The sequence below is a fragment of the Hyperolius riggenbachi genome, chromosome 7 (genome assembly GCF_040937935.1).
Source record: "Hyperolius riggenbachi isolate aHypRig1 chromosome 7, aHypRig1.pri, whole genome shotgun sequence".
NCBI classification, from domain to species: domain Eukaryota; kingdom Metazoa; phylum Chordata; class Amphibia; order Anura; family Hyperoliidae; genus Hyperolius; species Hyperolius riggenbachi.
The window spans coordinates 53,536,548-53,553,447 of NC_090652.1; the positions used below are offsets into that span (position 1 = coordinate 53,536,548).

Consider the following 16,900-nt stretch of genomic DNA (forward strand, 5'->3'; position numbering starts at 1 on the left):
TCCAGCGTGTACACGCTGATCAGGTAGCGTAAGGTTGTATTCACAGTGGGACGTTGCATTTTAAGTAGTGAGTTACCACAATGCAACATTTTTCAACGCAACTTTAACGTCGCACTGTGAATGTCCTATAGGATTATAATTGCAGTGCGGTAAGCTGTGTTTTAAGACTTTATAACGCAGCACCGCAACGTGGCTGTAACGATCGGTGTCAGCACGCAGAGAGAATCTGATTATTGGTGATCTGCAGTATCACCAAGAATGCAGATATATACCTGATTATTGATGATCTGCAGAATCACCAATAATACAGATATATTGCTAACCTCTGGACACCTAGGTAATGTGAGTGTTTGGTGTAACAGTAGTACTTTGAGTATAGCACAGGAAGTTTAGAGACAGTATGGGCAATACTGCTCTTGAGATAAGGAAACCTTCCAGTAGCCTGAGACTCCCCAAGGGGCGGAGTCAGGCTGGAAGAGGGAAGGTCCAGAGAGTGAGTGACACCAAAGGTAAATGTCACTGACTGATCTGGAGACTTAACCTCCTTGGCGGTAATCCCGAGCTGAGCTCGGGGTATGCCGCCGGAGGTCGCCGCTCAGGCCCTGCTGGGCCGATTTGAGTTCTGAAAAAAGCAGCACACGCAGCCGGCACTTTGCCAGCCGCGTGTGCTGCCCGATCGCCACCGCTCCGCGGCGATCCGCCGCGTGCAGCGGCGAAAGAGGGTCCCCCCAGCCGCCCGAGCCCAGCGCAGCCGGAACAAACAGTTCCGGCCGGCGCTAGGGGCTGGATCGGGCGGCTCTGACGTCAGGACGTCGACTGACGTCCATGACGTCACTCCGCTCGTCGCCATGGCGACGAGGAAAGCGAAACAAGATAGGCCGCTCATTGCGGCCTATCTTGTTACTTTCGATTGCCGGAGGCGATCGAAAGTACGCTTCCGGAGCGCCCTCTAGTGGGCTTTCATGCAGCCAACTTTCAGTTGGCTGCATGAAATATTTTTTTTTTAATTTAAAAAAAACCCTCCCGCAGCCTCCCTGGCAAAATAATTAAACCGCCAGGGAGGTTAATAGGAGAGATAGCTCTTGAGGTCGGGCAAGCCAGGTCGGCAACACACGGTCAGATAAGGTACATAGACAGAAGGCTGATTCGGTATCCAAGGCTAGCAGGGTTTGGCAACAGAGTATCAGATATGCGAGGTACCGAATCAGAGATCAGAGGAGTAGTCAGGAAAGCAATAGATCATAACAGATATTAAACAATGCCTAGACTTGGGCATGAGGTCCTTGGTCTCTACACTCTGGAACTAGTCTGACGTATAACAGATGATAACACAAGGTCCTTAGTCTGGGTGTGAGGTCCGTGGTCTCTACACCCTGGAACTAGTCTGAAGTATAAACAGATGATAACACAAGTTCCCTAGTCTGGGTGTGAGGTCCGTGGTCTCTACACCCTGGAACTAGTCTCAAGTATAAATACAATAGCAAGACAAGAATTCTGGCTCAGTGTGAATTCCCAGGTCCTCCTGGTTCTAACACACTGTAGGTTCTGACTAAGGTCTGAGTGCTTCCACGTAGTGTTTGCAACGGCAGACAACTTGTGACTAGCCAGCAGTAACTAAATATAGTGTAGCGCTCTCTGGCGCCACACCTAAGTGATGGACCAATAGAAACTTGTTCTAGCGTCAGCTGACCAGCCTGGTCAGCTGGTCCCCTCTTGGCCGTCATAAAAGTTCTGCCTCTCAGCGCGCGTGCGTGTATTCCTAAACCTGTGTGAACTAACAGACTCAGCCACACCAGACGCACGCTGCTGCATGCAAACTGCCGCACTGGACGCGGAACCAGCCGCCTCGCTGTCAGAACATGTGGCGGCTTTTCCGCGTTCTGCAGACGCATGCCTCCGTGTGCAAACCGCCACGTTGGATGCGGAATCAGCCGCCTTGCTGTCAGTACGCGCGGCGGCTTTTCCGCGTTTTCTCACAGTACAAACCCCCCCCGAGGGGTGGACTCCGGACAACTCCTACCCGGCTTTCCAGGATGTAAGTTATGGAGTTCCCTTTTTAACTCTTCTGCGTGCATACGACAGTCTGGCACCCAAGTTCTTTCCTCTATGCCATACCCCCAGTGGACTAAATACTGCACGGAGTTCTGCACAAGTCGTGAGTCTAAGATCTTCTCAACTTCATACTCAGGTTGGTCATCTACCAACACAGGGGGGGGGGAGCGGAATCCACACGCACTGCCGGCTTGAGCAAGGACACATGGAATGATCTCAAACCTCGCATGCTGGCAGGGAGATGAATGGCATAAGTGACATTATTGAGACTCAACAGACTCAGCCACACCAGACGCACGCTACTGCGAACAAACCGCCGCATTGGATTCGGAATCAGCCGCCTTGCTGTCAGTACGCGCGGCGGCTTTTCCGCATTTTCTCACAGTGGCACTGTGATTGCGACCTAAGGGTTAGGCCCGCTTCACACTGACAGATGAAATTCCACGTTCACCAAACCGCAAACAACCGCAAAGAGCTTTAGTGATAATGTCAGGTGAGCGAATAATTGTTTTTACTAGTTGACACCTCCGTAAATGTTAGTCATCTTGGTGTCAATATTTGTGTAGTGGTGAAGGTCAGTGCTGCTCGGATACCCTTTTTCAAAATCCGATATCCGATCCGGGTCATATATATGATTTCAACATTTTCTGATCCGAATCGGATAGCCAACCTCAGTATCTGGGGTATCCGGACAGATTCAGATATCTGGATAGAAAAACCGGAAGTGCCCTTTAATTTGCTTAAAAACTTTTTTTTAGGGTAAATGAGGCTTGTAGCATCATTGTTTTTTAATGGGGAACAATAATTGAAGATGTCAGGACTTAAAATCACAAAAAAAACAAACAAAAAAATGGCTGTCAATTAACATCAGGCCTAGGTTCCAGACAGTGGTCATGCAGCCCACATTGTGTCCAAAGTCCAACCGCAAAACTGGGATATGGCAGCTTTCAGCCAAGACACCTCCAAAAAATTACACAGCAATTGTGTTTTGGGTTAAATATAGGTGGTATCAGTGGCCTGTGGCACCCTGGCCTGGTGGTGGGAGCTGCACAGGCAGCAGGAGCAGGGCAATGCAGAAGCAGCAGGTGTAACTAGAGATGTCCAGAACGGTTCGCAGGCGAACGGTTCCAGGCGAACTTCGGGTGGTTCACCTTCGCTGGCGAAGGCGAACTTTCCCGGGAGTTCGATTCGCCCCCATAATGCTCCATTGAGCAGAACTTTGACCCTCTACATCACAGTCAGCAGGCACATTGTCACTAGTGTTGGGCGAACAGTGTTCGCCACTGTTCGGGTTCTGCAGAACATCACCCTGTTCGGGTGATGTTCGCGTTCGGCCGAACACCTGGTGGTGTTCGGCCAAACTGTTCGGGTTCGCCCGAACGGCTCATTGCCTGGCCGAACAGGGCCCCTGTTCGGCACGAACAGGGCCCTGTTCGCCCGAATACTGGCCCCCTATGGGGTCGCAGGCATAAGGGGGGAGCATGCCCCGATCGCGGGGGGGGTCGGAAATTCCCCCCACCCCCTCCGCTAGCGCTCCCCCCTCTGCCCGCTTCCCCATTCAAAAGTTAGGAAGTGAAACTGTACCTGTGCGGCCGGTAGTGGGTGACTGGCAGTGGGCGGCACTATGGAGAGACTGAGGAGGAGGAGGAGTCCGGAGAGTGACGCGTTGAGGGAGGCCGGGCAGTGGGCGGATCAGCAGTAGTACGGTACTACTGCTGATCCGCCCGCTGCCCGGCCTCCCTCAACGCGTCACTCTCCGGACTCCTCCTCCTCCTCAGTCTCTCCATAGTGCCGCCCACTGCCAGTCACCCACTACCGGCCGCACAGGTACAGTTTCACTTCCTAACTTTTGAATGGGGAAGCGGGCAGAGAGGGGAGCGCTAGCGGAGGGGGTGGGGGGAATTTCCGACCCCCCCGCTATCGGGGCATGCTCCCCCCTTATGCCTGCGACCCCATAGGGCCCCCAAAAGCGGGATGTTCGGGGAGTTCGGGGTTCGGCCCGAACATGCCGAACATTGCGGCCATGTTCGGCGAACTTTCCCGAACATCCAGGTGTTCGCCCAACACTAATTGTCACCAATCAAACTACACTCACTCCTAGAGCCCCACCCCCCTTATAAAAGGCAAGGTTCTCCTGTCGTTTTACTCACTCGTCTGCGTCTGAGTGCGTGGTAGGTAGCTCACTTCACCACTATACCACCACCAACACTACTTGCTGAAGCCAGCCTAGCATGTACCATTATGATATATCCAAGAGAAAAATGAGCTTGCTTAAGGATTTGTAGTATGTCAAAAGCCAGCTTACATACCTTGGCCAGGAGTTTAACCCAGGTCTGAGTGCGTGGTAGGTAGCTCACTTCACCACTATACCACCACCAACACTACATGCTGAAGCCAGCCTAGCATGTACCGTTATGATATATCCAAGAGAAAAATGAGCCTGCTTAAGGATTTGTAGTATGTCAAAAGCCAGCTTACATACCTTGGCCAGGAGTTGAACCCAGGTCTGAGTGCGTGGTAGGTAGCTCACTTGCCATTGTTGTGTTGGTGGTATAATGGTTAGGATAGCAGCCTACAGAGTGGTAGGCCTGGGTTCTATTCCTGGCTAATGTGAGTTGGCTTTTGACATACCACAAATCCTTAAGCAAGCTCATTTTTCTCTTAGATATATCATCATGGTACATGCTAGGCTGGCTTCAGCATGTAGTGTTGGTGGTGGTATAGTGGTGAAGTGAGCTACCTACCACGCACTCAGACCTGAGTTCAATTCCCAGCCAAGGTATGTAAGCTGGCTCTTGACATACTACAAATCCTTAAGCAAGTTCATTTTTCTCTTGGATATATCATAATGGTACATGCTAGGCTAGCTTCAGCATGTAGTGTTGGTGGTGGTATAGTGGTGAAGTGAGCTACCTACCACGCACTCAGACCTGGGTTCAATTCCCGGCCAAGGTATGTAAGCTGGCTTTTTAAATACTACAATTCCCTGGAAGACTAGACCCTCCTCCCTCTGGGAGGAGGGATTACACTTCCTGATGTTGTAAAGCAGTGTAGGCCTGCAATTGAACACTCAATGAGATTTCTGACCTTAAAGCACTGCTTTGTGTTAAATCCAGATTTTTTTCTGTGATTTTTGATGTGTATTTCACTCAACCATGTCTTCCTCCTGGTATTAGACCCCTTAAAACATCTTTTCTATCATTTTTCTAGTCAGCAGAAATGTTTCAAAATTTTTAAATTCGTCTCCCCATTGAAGTCTATTGCGGTTCGCGAAAGTTTGCGTGAACTGAACCTTCCGCGAAAGATCACGAACAGGGTTCGCGAACCGAAAATCGGAGGTTCACGACATCTCTAGGTGTAACGTGTGCCAGGAGCATGCCGGACATGGCACATGGCAATTGGCACGTGTCACTTGGCATGTGTCACGTGGCACTTGCCAAGTGTCACGTGGCACTTGGCACGTGTCAGGTGGCACTTGCCAAGTGTCATGTGGCATGTGTCATGTGGCACTTGCCACATGACACGTGCCAAGTGCGATGTGGCAAGTGCCATGTGACACATGCCAAGTGCCACGTGACACTTGGCAAGTGCCATGTGGCAAGTGACACGTGGCAAGTGACACGTGACACATGCCAAGTGCCATGTGACACGTGCCAAGTGCCACGTGACACAGCAGTTCTGTAGAGAGCTAACACGGTAGTACTACTACTCTAACAACTACTAGCAGTGCACTGACTGCAGTACTACACAATGACACAGTAATACTTCCTATCCCCTAAGGCTAAAAACACAGACACAGACACATAGCATCTGCCTGCAGCCCTGCAGCACAGCACACACTCTGACTGTCATACAATGACATCAATCAAGCTAATTAATGATTTAACAATAGTGTAGTGATAGTGAAGGGGATAATCACTGAACAACTTTATGTTTATACTGTGTACAGCCCTTGCAGTTGCAGCAGCACTAGAGCATGTCACTCAGTGTGCCTTCAGCAAGCCGGGACGATATGTCTCATCATGGCAGCCCTCCTTATTATGCAAGGGGGCTGGCCAGTGTTCCTTTCTGTGATTGAGTGCCAGGGCTTAGGCTGGGAGGCCTCTGATTGGCTCAATGAGGTCAGGTGGGGCTGGCCAGGGTTCCCCTCTGTGATTGGTTGCTATGGCTTCTGCTGGGAGCCCTCAGGACGTCATCTCCTTAGTTACAGTATTTCGTATCTGGATATCCACGGGTATCCGTGTTATGTGTCAAAATATCCACAGATAGCTATCCGGATTTTGGCCCAGGTATCCGGAATCCGAATCCGGTTGGATAGCTGAAAAATGGTCGGATATCCGGGTTACCCGGATATCTGGAATCTGGATGAACAGCACTGGTAATGGTCGCCGTGCTTCTGTGCACATTTGTGGGAGTGCAGCGATCGCAGTTTTCCAGCCCCAGGCATTTACATGTTTAAAAAAAAATAGTTTTGTTGCAGCCACTGTAGCAGAGGCCAGAATAATTTTGCATATACATTTTTGAAAAATTAATTTTTGTTGTACCAGCTGTTGCTGTGGCCAGAAGAATTTGGCATATACATAAAAAAAAATGTGTAGCAGCTGCTGTAGCAGAGGCCAGATGAATTTGGCATATACATTTTTGAAAATTTTTGTTGTATCTAGTGTTGGGCGAACATCTAGATGTTCGGGTTCGGGCCGAACAGGCCGAACATGGCCGCGATGTTCGGGTGTTCGACCCGAACTCCGAACATAATGGAAGTCAATGGGGACCCGAACTTTTGTGGTTTGTAAAGCCTCCTTACATGCTACATACCCCAAATTTACAGGGTATGTGCACCTTGGGAGTGGGTACAAGAGGAAAAAAAAATTTAGCAAAAAGAGCTTATAGTTTTTGAGAAAATCGATTTTAAAGTTTCAAAGGGAAAACTGTCTTTTAAATGCGGGAAATGTCTGTTTTCTTTGCACAGGTAACATGCTTTTTGTCGGCATGCAGTCATAAATGTAATACATATAAGAGGTTCCAGGAAAAGGGACCGGTAATGCTAACCCAGCAGCAGCACACGTGATGGAACAGGAGGAGGGTGGCGCAGGAGGAGAAGGCCACGCTTTGAGACACAACAACCCAGGCCTTGCATGAGGACAAGAAGCGTGCGGATAGCATGCTTTGTACCACCATGCAGTCATAAATGTAATAAAGATAAGTGGTTCAATAAACAGGGACCACGCGGCAACGCTAACCCAGCAGCAGCACACGTGATGGAACAGGAGGAGGCGCAGGAGGAGAAGGCCACGCTTTGTGAGACACAACAACCCAGGCCTTGCATGAGGACAAAAAGCGTGCGGATAGCATGCTTTGTACCGCCATGTAGTCATAAATGTAATAAAGATAAGAGGTTCAATAAACAGGGACCACGCGGCAACGCTAACCCAGCAGCAGCAGCAGCAGCAGCACACGTGATGGAACAGGAGGAGGCGCAGGAGGAGAAGGCCACGCTTTGTGAGACACAACAACCCAGGCCTTGCATGAGGACAAAAAGCGTGCGGATAGCATGCTTTGTACCGCCATGTAGTCATAAATGTAATAAAGATAAGAGGTTCAATAAACAGGGACCACGCGGCAACGGTAACCCAGCAGCAGCAGCAGCAGCAGCAGCACACGTGATGGAACAGGAGGAGGCGCAGGAGGAGAAGGCCACGCTTTGTGAGACACAACAACCCAGGCCTTGCATGAGGACAAAAAGCGTGCGGATAGCATGCTTTGTACCGCCATGTAGTCATAAATGTAATAAAGATAAGAGGTTCCATAAACAGGGACCGGCAACGGTAACCCAGCAGCAGCAGCAGCAGCAGCAGCACACGTGATGGAACAGGAGGAGGCGCAGGAGGAGAAGGCCACGCTTTGTGAGACACAACAACCCAGGCCTTGCATGAGGACAAAAAGCGTGCGGATATAGCAGCAATGCTTTTTGCCGCCATGCAGTCATAAATGTAATACAGATGAGAGGTTCAATAAACAGGGACCGGAAACGCTAAACCATCCCAGATGTTCATCGGTCAGGTTACTTGGTTGGGGTCCAGGAGTGTTGCGTAGTCGTTTCCAATCCAGGATTGATTCATTTTAATTTGAGTCAGACGGTCTGCATTTTCTGTGGAGAGGCGGATACGCCGATCTGTGATGATGCCTCCGGCAGCACTGAAACAGCGTTCCGACATAACGCTGGCTGCCGGGCAAGCCAGCACCTCTATTGCGTACATTGCCAGTTCGTGCCAGGTGTCTAGCTTCATGCCCGGTTTCAGGTCCAGCGGTGCCAGCCACAAATCCGTCTGTTCCTTTATTCCCCTCCAAATTTCCTCCCCTGTGTGCTGCTTATCCCCAAGGCAGATCAGCTTCAGCAACGCTTGCTGACGCATGCCAACAGCTGTGCTGCACTGCTTCCACGATCCTACTGCTGCTGGTGCTGGGTTAGCATTTCCGGATGAGGTACAGCTTTGAGATGCGTTGGAGGAGAAGGAGTCAGAGAGGTAGGTGCTGCTGTTGTTATCCAGCTGTTTGCGGCGTGGGCAACACCCGCGCCGTAGCAGGTGAGGAATCGCTGCCAGGCTCCACAAGGTTCACCCAGTGCGCGGTAAGGGAGATGTATCGACCCTGGCCGAACGAACTCGTCCAGGTGTCAGTGGTGAGGTGAACCTTGCAGGCAACGGCATTCTTCAAGCTTCGGGTTATTTAGCTGACCACGTGCTCATGCAACTCAGGCACTGCAGAGCGCGCAAAGTGGTAGCGGCTGGGAACAACGTAACGTGGGATGGCCACTGACATCATGCCCTTGAAGCTGTTTGTCTCCACCACTCGATATGGCAGCATTTCGCAGGCCAGAAGCTTGGCTATGCTGGCTGGCTGTTACTGCCACGGCCCGGGGGTCATTTGCTGGCAATTTCCTCTTGTGCTCAAACATCTCAGAGACAGACAACTCAACCGTAGCGCTGCACACCGAAGGGCTGTTGGTTGTTGTGTTTGATGAACACTGGGAGACCTCAAGAGCACTAGTCCGGAAAGTGACAGTGTCAGCATCGTCTGATGTTTGTGAATGTTGTGAACCACGCAATGGCTGGGCTACTGCTGCTGCTGAGGCGGGTCTGGTGGTGAGTCTGGTGAACCCAAGGGAGGCAGTGTTGCTGGTGGTACCCTGTCCTGCCGCGTTTGCCCACAGAGTGGGATGTTTGGATAGAATGTGGCGGCTCATGCTGGTGGTGGAGAGGTTGTTAATACTTTTCCCCCTGCTCAGGCGGGTCTTGCACACCTTGCAAATCGCCATGGTAACATCCTCAGTGCAGTCTTCAAAGAAAGCCCAGACTTTAACTGGCTGAGGACTCGGACCTCGTGCGTGATGTGCTGGTGCTGCTTAACCCACTGCTGGACGCTTGAGAGGTCATCCAAGTAATTATCTGGTCCTGTTCTTTTGGATCTGTGAGGGTTGTTGTCCTGGACAACATGGGCAGTATTGAGTGGGTTTTCTTGGGTGCTCCCCTGTGGCCTGTACGTGAACCGTCAGGGGAAACACCTCTTCCCTTGCCCCTCCCTCTTTCAACGGATTTCTTCCTCATTTCACTTATCCTTAAAGTACACGCTGACTGGCAGCAGTACAGTGGCAGTACAGAAATGCTATACAGTGGTGGGTGAGCGGTGTACCACTATTGTCAGCAGTGACACAGAGCACAATGCTATACAGTGGCGGGTGAGCGGTGTACTACTGTTCCCAGCAGACACAGAGTGGAAGTAAACACAATGCTATATAGTGTGGCTGAGCCGTGTACACAGAGTGGCATTAAACACAATGCTATATAGTCTGCTATATAGTCACCCCGAACAGGGTGATGTTCTGCAGAACCCGAACAGTGGCAAACACTGTTCGCCCAACACTACTGGGAGGGAACGCAGATTTTAGTACCTAAACACACGATACAACATGTTTTCCGGGGTCGGACTCTGAGGCACATACAGATGGTCCCGATCATCATCCTCATCATACAACTCTTCTCCTGAGTCTGACCCACCCACCACCTCTGCCACCCCAACATCCCCAGACACAGACCCCTCATCGTCCTCAACATTAACTTGGGATGCTGGCCTGAGCCAGACCTCCTCCTCCACATCAGGCCCCATCATCTCCTCAATGGCAGCCCTCATTAATCGCTCTGGCGACGGACTGATGGACACAACGTTCTCCTCCGGGGAGGGCTGCTGCTGACCACTGGCTGCTGGGGTGGATGTTATAGCTTGCGTGGGGCGTTGGCTGTTGCTGTTGTTGGGAGTGCTGCTCACAGCGGAGGTCTCTGGGGAACTCATGTTGAGCTCATATAGTGGTTGACGGTGAGTGGAGTATTACTGATCCCAGCAATATACACACTGACTGGCAGAGTACGCAATGCTATATAGTGTGGCTGAGCGGTGTACACAGAGTGGCAGTAAACACAATGCTATATAGTCTGGCTGAGCGAGCGGTGTACTACTGTTCCCAGCAGAATCAGAGTGGCAGTAAACAATGGTATATAGTCTGGCTGAGCGGTGTACACAGAGTGTCAGTAAACAATGGTATATAGTCTGGCTGAGCGAGCGGTGTACTACTGTTCCCAGCAGAATCAGAGTGGCAGTAAACAATGGTATATAGTCTGGCTGAGCGGTGTACACAGAGTGTCAGTAAACAATGGTATATAGTCTGGCTGAGCGGTGTACACAGAGTGTCAGTAAACAATGGTATATAGTCTGGCTGAGCGGTGTACACAGAGTGGCAGTAAACACAATGCTATATACTCTGGCTGAGCGAGCGGTGTACTACTGTTCCCAGCAGACACAGAACAGTGAACAGAATGCTATATAGTGTGGCTGAGCGAGCGGTGTACCACTATTCCCAGCAGACACAGAACAGTGAACAGAATGCTATATAGTGTGGCTGAGCGGGCGGTGTACCACTATTCCCAGCAGACACAGAACAGTGAACAGAATGCTATATAGTGTGGATGAGCGAGCGGTGTACCACTATTCCCAGCAGACACAGAACAGTAAACAGAATGCTATATAGTGTGGCTGAGCGAGCGGTGTACCACTATTCCCAGCAGACACAGAACAGTGAACAGAATGCTATATAGTGTGGCTGAGCGAGCGGTGTACCACTATTCCCAGCAGACACAGAACAGTGCACAGAATGCTATATAGTGTGGCTGAGCGAGCGGTGTACCACTATTCCCAGCAGACACAGAACAGTAAACAGAATGCTATATAGTGTGGCTGAGCGAGCGGTGTACCACTATTCCCAGCAGACACAGAACAGTAAACAGAATGCTATATAGTGTGGCTGAGCGAGCGGTGTACCACTATTCCAAGCAGACACAGAACAGTGAACAGAATGCTATATAGTGTGGCTGAGCGAGCGGTGTACCACTATTCCCAGCAGACACAGAGTGGCAGTAAACAGAATGCTATATAGTGTGGCTGAGCGAGGTACACAGAGTGGCAGTAAACAGAATGCTATATAGTGTGGCTGAGCAAGCGGTGTACTACTATTCCCAGCAGACACAGAGTGGCAGTAAACAGAATGCTATATAGTGTGGCTGAGCGAGGTACACAGAGTGGCAGTAAACAGAATGCTATATAGTGTGGCTGAGCAAGCGGTGTACTACTGTTCCCAGCAGTGACACAATGACAGGGGGGACCCTGGCTAGCGTGGCTGGAGCGCGAACTACCCTGCCTGCCTACCCAAAGCTAAACCCACAGACAAATGGCGGAGATATGACGTGGTTCGGGTATTTATTTACCCGAACCACGTGACCGTTCGGCCAATCAGAGCGCGTTCGGGTCCGAACCACGTGACCCGTTCGGCCAATCACAGCGCTAGCCGAACGTTCGGGGAACGTTCGGCCATGCGCTCTTAGTTCGGCCATATGGCCGAACGGTTTGGCCGAGCACCGTCAGGTGTTCGGCCGAACTCGAACATCACCCGAACAGGGTGATGTTCTGCAGAACCCGAACAGTGGCGAACACTGTTCGCCCAACACTAGTTGTATCCAGTGTAGAAGAGGCCAGAAGAATTTGGCACATCAATTGAAGGGTCTTTGGTGGTGGAGGAAGTGGTACGTGGGTTGCCCATATCAGAGGAGGATGAGGATGGTGCGGCAAGGTTCCTAATAGAAGTGGTAGAAGATGGGGTGTGCTGTGTAAACCAGTCAACTACGTCTTCAGCATTTTGTGAGTTCAAGATACATTCCTTCTGAACAGTGGGCAATATGCTACAGCCACAGGATGTCACAGCAGTGTGACCCCTACCACCTCTGCACTGCTGCCTGCCTCTGCCAGTCATGTTTTCTAAAACAATATTAATATAATAATGCACAATACTGGAAAGGTAACAGTAGGTCTGGACACACTGCTTTTTTTCAACTGAATATCACTTAACTCAGGTGACAGTTAGGTTTATGCAATGTGCAAAAATCAGCAAAATAAAGGCCCTGCCAGTGAGGTTTTATACAGGAAAGTGTTGGAAAGATAACAGTAGTGATGGACCCTAGAGGTACCTCATTGGCTGCCATGCATCTCCTAAATCTTGGGTGAGTGGTTAATTTTTGGTTTCATGTAAATGAATGGGGTGGATCAAACTGCAATCTGTTCCACAAAGAGTGAATGGGCGGACGGTCGATAATCGCTGGGAACAGTTTGTTGGAAAATGGTTTGTTCTGTCACTAGCCTCCAGTGTTTACATATTAGCTTTCAACTCGACAGAGTTGGCAGACAGTTGAAAGCTCAAATGGCACTGGCTCATTACTTGCTGAGAATGGAGAGTTAGACAGGTTGTTCTCTATAAACACACACAGGGTGGAATTCTCTGTGTTTTCCATCTCTCCTGTGTAAGAGTTTAGGTCCGCTTTAACAGCCACTAACAGTTACGTTTGTTAAAATAATAAAGGCTCTGAAAAACAAGAACAATGCTCTCTCATAGTGATCCCCTTTACCTGTACTGCTCTGCTCCTAGACCCGTTAATCTCTTTCTCTATCACAGCAACTTTTTCTCCCTATAAAAAGACATTGCTCCTTTCAGCTCCACTAACAGCTGACCCACACTGTGAGATAGGAAGTACCCTTTTATACCAGAGTGATTGGTTCCTAAATTTGTAATTAGTGAGAAGAGGCCCGTTGTGACTTCACTGCATGCTGAAAATACAGGAATTTTATTGCATGGAGAAACCATAATTTCAAGTGGTCAATAGTGGCTTTCAACATTTTAGATCATAAAATTGAATTGGCAATAAATTTATTGTATTTGCCAAACAAATCTCTTACAACTTTCTGAGCTTCTGAGGAAAAGACAAGCTTACATCATTGTGGTTTAGGCCAAATTTTGAAGGAATGTTTACTAACAAATTTATTCTTTGACTAAAATGTTGTAGGTTGTTCTTGTTTAACAGTGAAATGTTTTTACATGTTCTTCTGTTATGTAACTTCTATCTTTATAGTTTATGATTGTATTTTCTCAGAAAGGACAGAGGAACCCAAACCAAGATCTAGTACCCATCCAAAAATCAAGGGAATAAAGAATCTTGAAAAAGGTGACAATTCTAAAAACATTTTTTTGTTACAACGGGTTTGAGTCATAAAATGTAACTGAGATTTTTTACGAGATATTTTTCACACCTTGCAATTATAAAATACTTCTTCACTCATCAGCAAGCAAAATGTTCTCACGTTCTCAAGCGAGGTTTCCCAACTGTACTTAACCAGTTTACTACCCAACTACTAAATACAGTTGTGTTCAAAATAATAGCAATGTGTTTAATGTTTAAAAAGCGAATAAAGCTCAGAATCCTCGTTATAGCTTTTATAGCACAAATGCACTGGGAACACTACACATTCTCTTCCAAATCAAAACGTAAAGAAAAATATATCAAATTTGTGTTGTTCCTCTAAAGTAATTAAAGAAAAGTGAATATTAGACTATTCAAAAAATAAATGACACTTTGCATTCTTGTTTACAAACTCAAACATTCACTATATAAACTAAAGGTGTCCATACATGGTACAATTGTTTTTATTTTTTTTTCGATTAGATAATTTAGTTCGATTATTCTGTTAGATTGAATATAAAGATTTTTCCAGCATGTACGATCAGATTTTTCTCGAAAAAACAGGATAATCGTTTGAATTTCTTGATCGAAAAAAAAATATTTTCAGTTTCATTTGATTCGATCATTTAGATCGAATAAACAGGAAAATCAAATGTTTTTATTGTATCATGTATGGGCACCATAAAACATGGGCAGCACGGTGGCGTAGTGGTTAGCACTCTCGCCTTGCAGTGTTGGGTCCCCGGTTCGAATCCCAGCCAGATCAACATCTGCAAGGAGTTTGTATATTCTCCCCGTATCTGTGTGGGTTTCCTCCCACATCTCAAAAAAACATACAGATAAGTTAATTGGCTTCCCCAAAAATTGGCCCTAGACAATGATACATACACTACACAATATAGACATAAAACTATGGTAGGGAATAGATTGTGATCCCCTCTGAGGGACAGTTAGTGACAAGACTATATTCTCTGTACAGCACTGCATAAGATGTTGGTGCTATATAAATACTAAATAATAATAGTAATAATAATAAGATTCTGCTTTCCTTTGAATCAACAAACTGATATTTAGTTGTATAGCCACTGTTTCTGAGAACTGTTGTACATCTGTGTTGCATGGAGTCAACCAACTTCTGGCACCTGTGAACAGGTATTCCAGCCCAGGATGATTGGACTACAGTCCCCAGTTCTTCTATAATTCTTGGTTTTACCTCAGAAACTGCATTTTTGATGTCACCCCACAAATGTTCTATTGAAAAAAGGTCCATAGATTGGGCTTGTCACTCCATAATGTTAATCTTGTTAGTCTCGAACCAAGATGTTGCACATTTACTGGTGTGTTTCGGGTCATGGTCTTGATGAAACATCCATTTCAAGGGCATTTCCTCTTCAGCATAAAGCAGCTTGGCCTCTTCAATATTCTGATAAATTTACACTGATCCATGATCCCTGGTATGCAATAAATAGGAAACACCATAGTATGAGAAACATCCCCATATCATAATGCTTGCGCCACCATGCTTCACTGTCATTGCAGTGTACTGTGGTTTGAATTTACTGTTTGGGGGGGGGGGGGGGAGCAGTGACATCTGAAAAAATTGTCTCTGCCCACTAGACCCAAAAACATACTTCCGTCAGTCCACAAAACGTTTCCCCATTTTGCTTTAGGCCAGTCAATCTGCTTTTTTGGCAAATTGTAACCACTTCAGTACATGTTTTTTTTTTTTTTCAACAGTGGAATTTTGTGTGGGCTTCTTGCATAGCTTGGCTTCACATAGGTGTCTTTTAATTTTAACGGTACTCACAGGTAATTTTAGACCTTCTTTGATCTTCCTGGAGCTGATTGTTGGCTGCTGAGTCCTTGCCATTTTGGCTATTCTTCTATCCATACGAATGGTATTTTTTTGCTTTCTTCCATGTTTTTCAGTGTTTTTTTGCCATTTTAAAGCATTTGTGATCATTATAGCTGCGCTGACTATCATTTTTCCCCTCTCGCCAATCAACTTTTTACTCAAGGTGCGCTGTTACAATGTCTGTAACACATTTTCCTCAGAATTGCAGAGATTGCACTATAACTAACCAGCATGTACATTATTTGCTGCCTTCTTTCCTTAAATGAGGGAAATAATTGCCACCTGTTTCTCAAAGAATGAATGACCTCACTAATTGAACTCCTCACACTGCTATTATTTTTAACATGCCCATTTCAATCATTGATTCAATTACACAGAACCAGCTGCATGCATATCAGACTGTTGGGTCTGTTGGATTTTTATTACTTTACTACACCAGCTAGTAAATTACTTTGCCATGTAGAAATAACATTTCTATCAAAAATAGTGATTGATTAGGTTAGTGATTAATTTCGGTGTCATATGTAGGAATAAAGCTATTGCTAATTAAACAGGTTAAAGCAGTGCTGGTCGTAATGGAAAAATCTACGCTGACGGATCATTACGCGTAATTTTACGCTATTACGTATTACGGAATTACGCTTACGGCGTAGACATTTATCTACGGTTCATGTCTGTAATTACGCATGGCCTTTATGCAATTACGCGTAAGAATACCGTAATGCAGGTTGTTACGTTATTGCCTTACGCATAATTTCCTACTAGCAATTAATGCATAAGGCAATGCTCCCAAGCGGAAAAGTTGACGCATGGATCAATGTTAGGTAGCCGCCGACTTTAAGGGTTAATAGCAAAGCCCCCTTAATTGCTGAGAGCCTCAAATTTGGAGAATATATTAAGGAGATCAGAAGGAATAAGAGGAAATTTTTTTTTTCAAAAAGACCTTATAGTTTTTGAGAAAATCGATGTTAAAGTTTCAAAGGAAAAATATATACATTTAAAAACCCGCCGACTTTAACGGTTAATAGCAAAGCCTGCTTAAAATTTAGGAACACCAAATTCCCAGGGTATATTAAGGGGATCAGTGGGAATAAGAGGAAAAAAATTTTTCAAAAAGACCTTATAGTTTTTGAGAAAATCGATTTTTAAGTTTCAAGGGCAAAAATGTCTTTTAAATGCGGAAAATGTCAGGTTTTTTTGCACAGGTAACAATCTATATATATAATAGAGTAAGTGCCTCAACCTTCAAACAAGAAGAAGAAGTAGCGCCCTGCCCCCAGGGCCGGTCCAAGCAAGAAGAAGGGGCTGGTCCAAGCAAGAAGAAGAAGTAGTGCCATATCAAACCAAGGGCAAAGAGGGAGAATTTGCATATTCAGTAGCA

At 47.1% G+C, this 16,900-nt stretch overlaps 1 protein-coding gene across 1 annotated transcript in view; it reads left to right on the forward strand.

Moving 5' to 3' along the window:
• LOC137525520 (uncharacterized) overlaps positions 1 to 16,900 on the forward strand; it is a 177,603-nt gene that overhangs the window by 13,738 nt on the left and 146,965 nt on the right. The window contains exon 2 of the mRNA XM_068246642.1: positions 13,578 to 13,649. The gene's annotated coding sequence lies outside the window, so the exon portion shown is untranslated. The remainder of the gene's footprint in view (positions 1 to 13,577; positions 13,650 to 16,900) is intronic.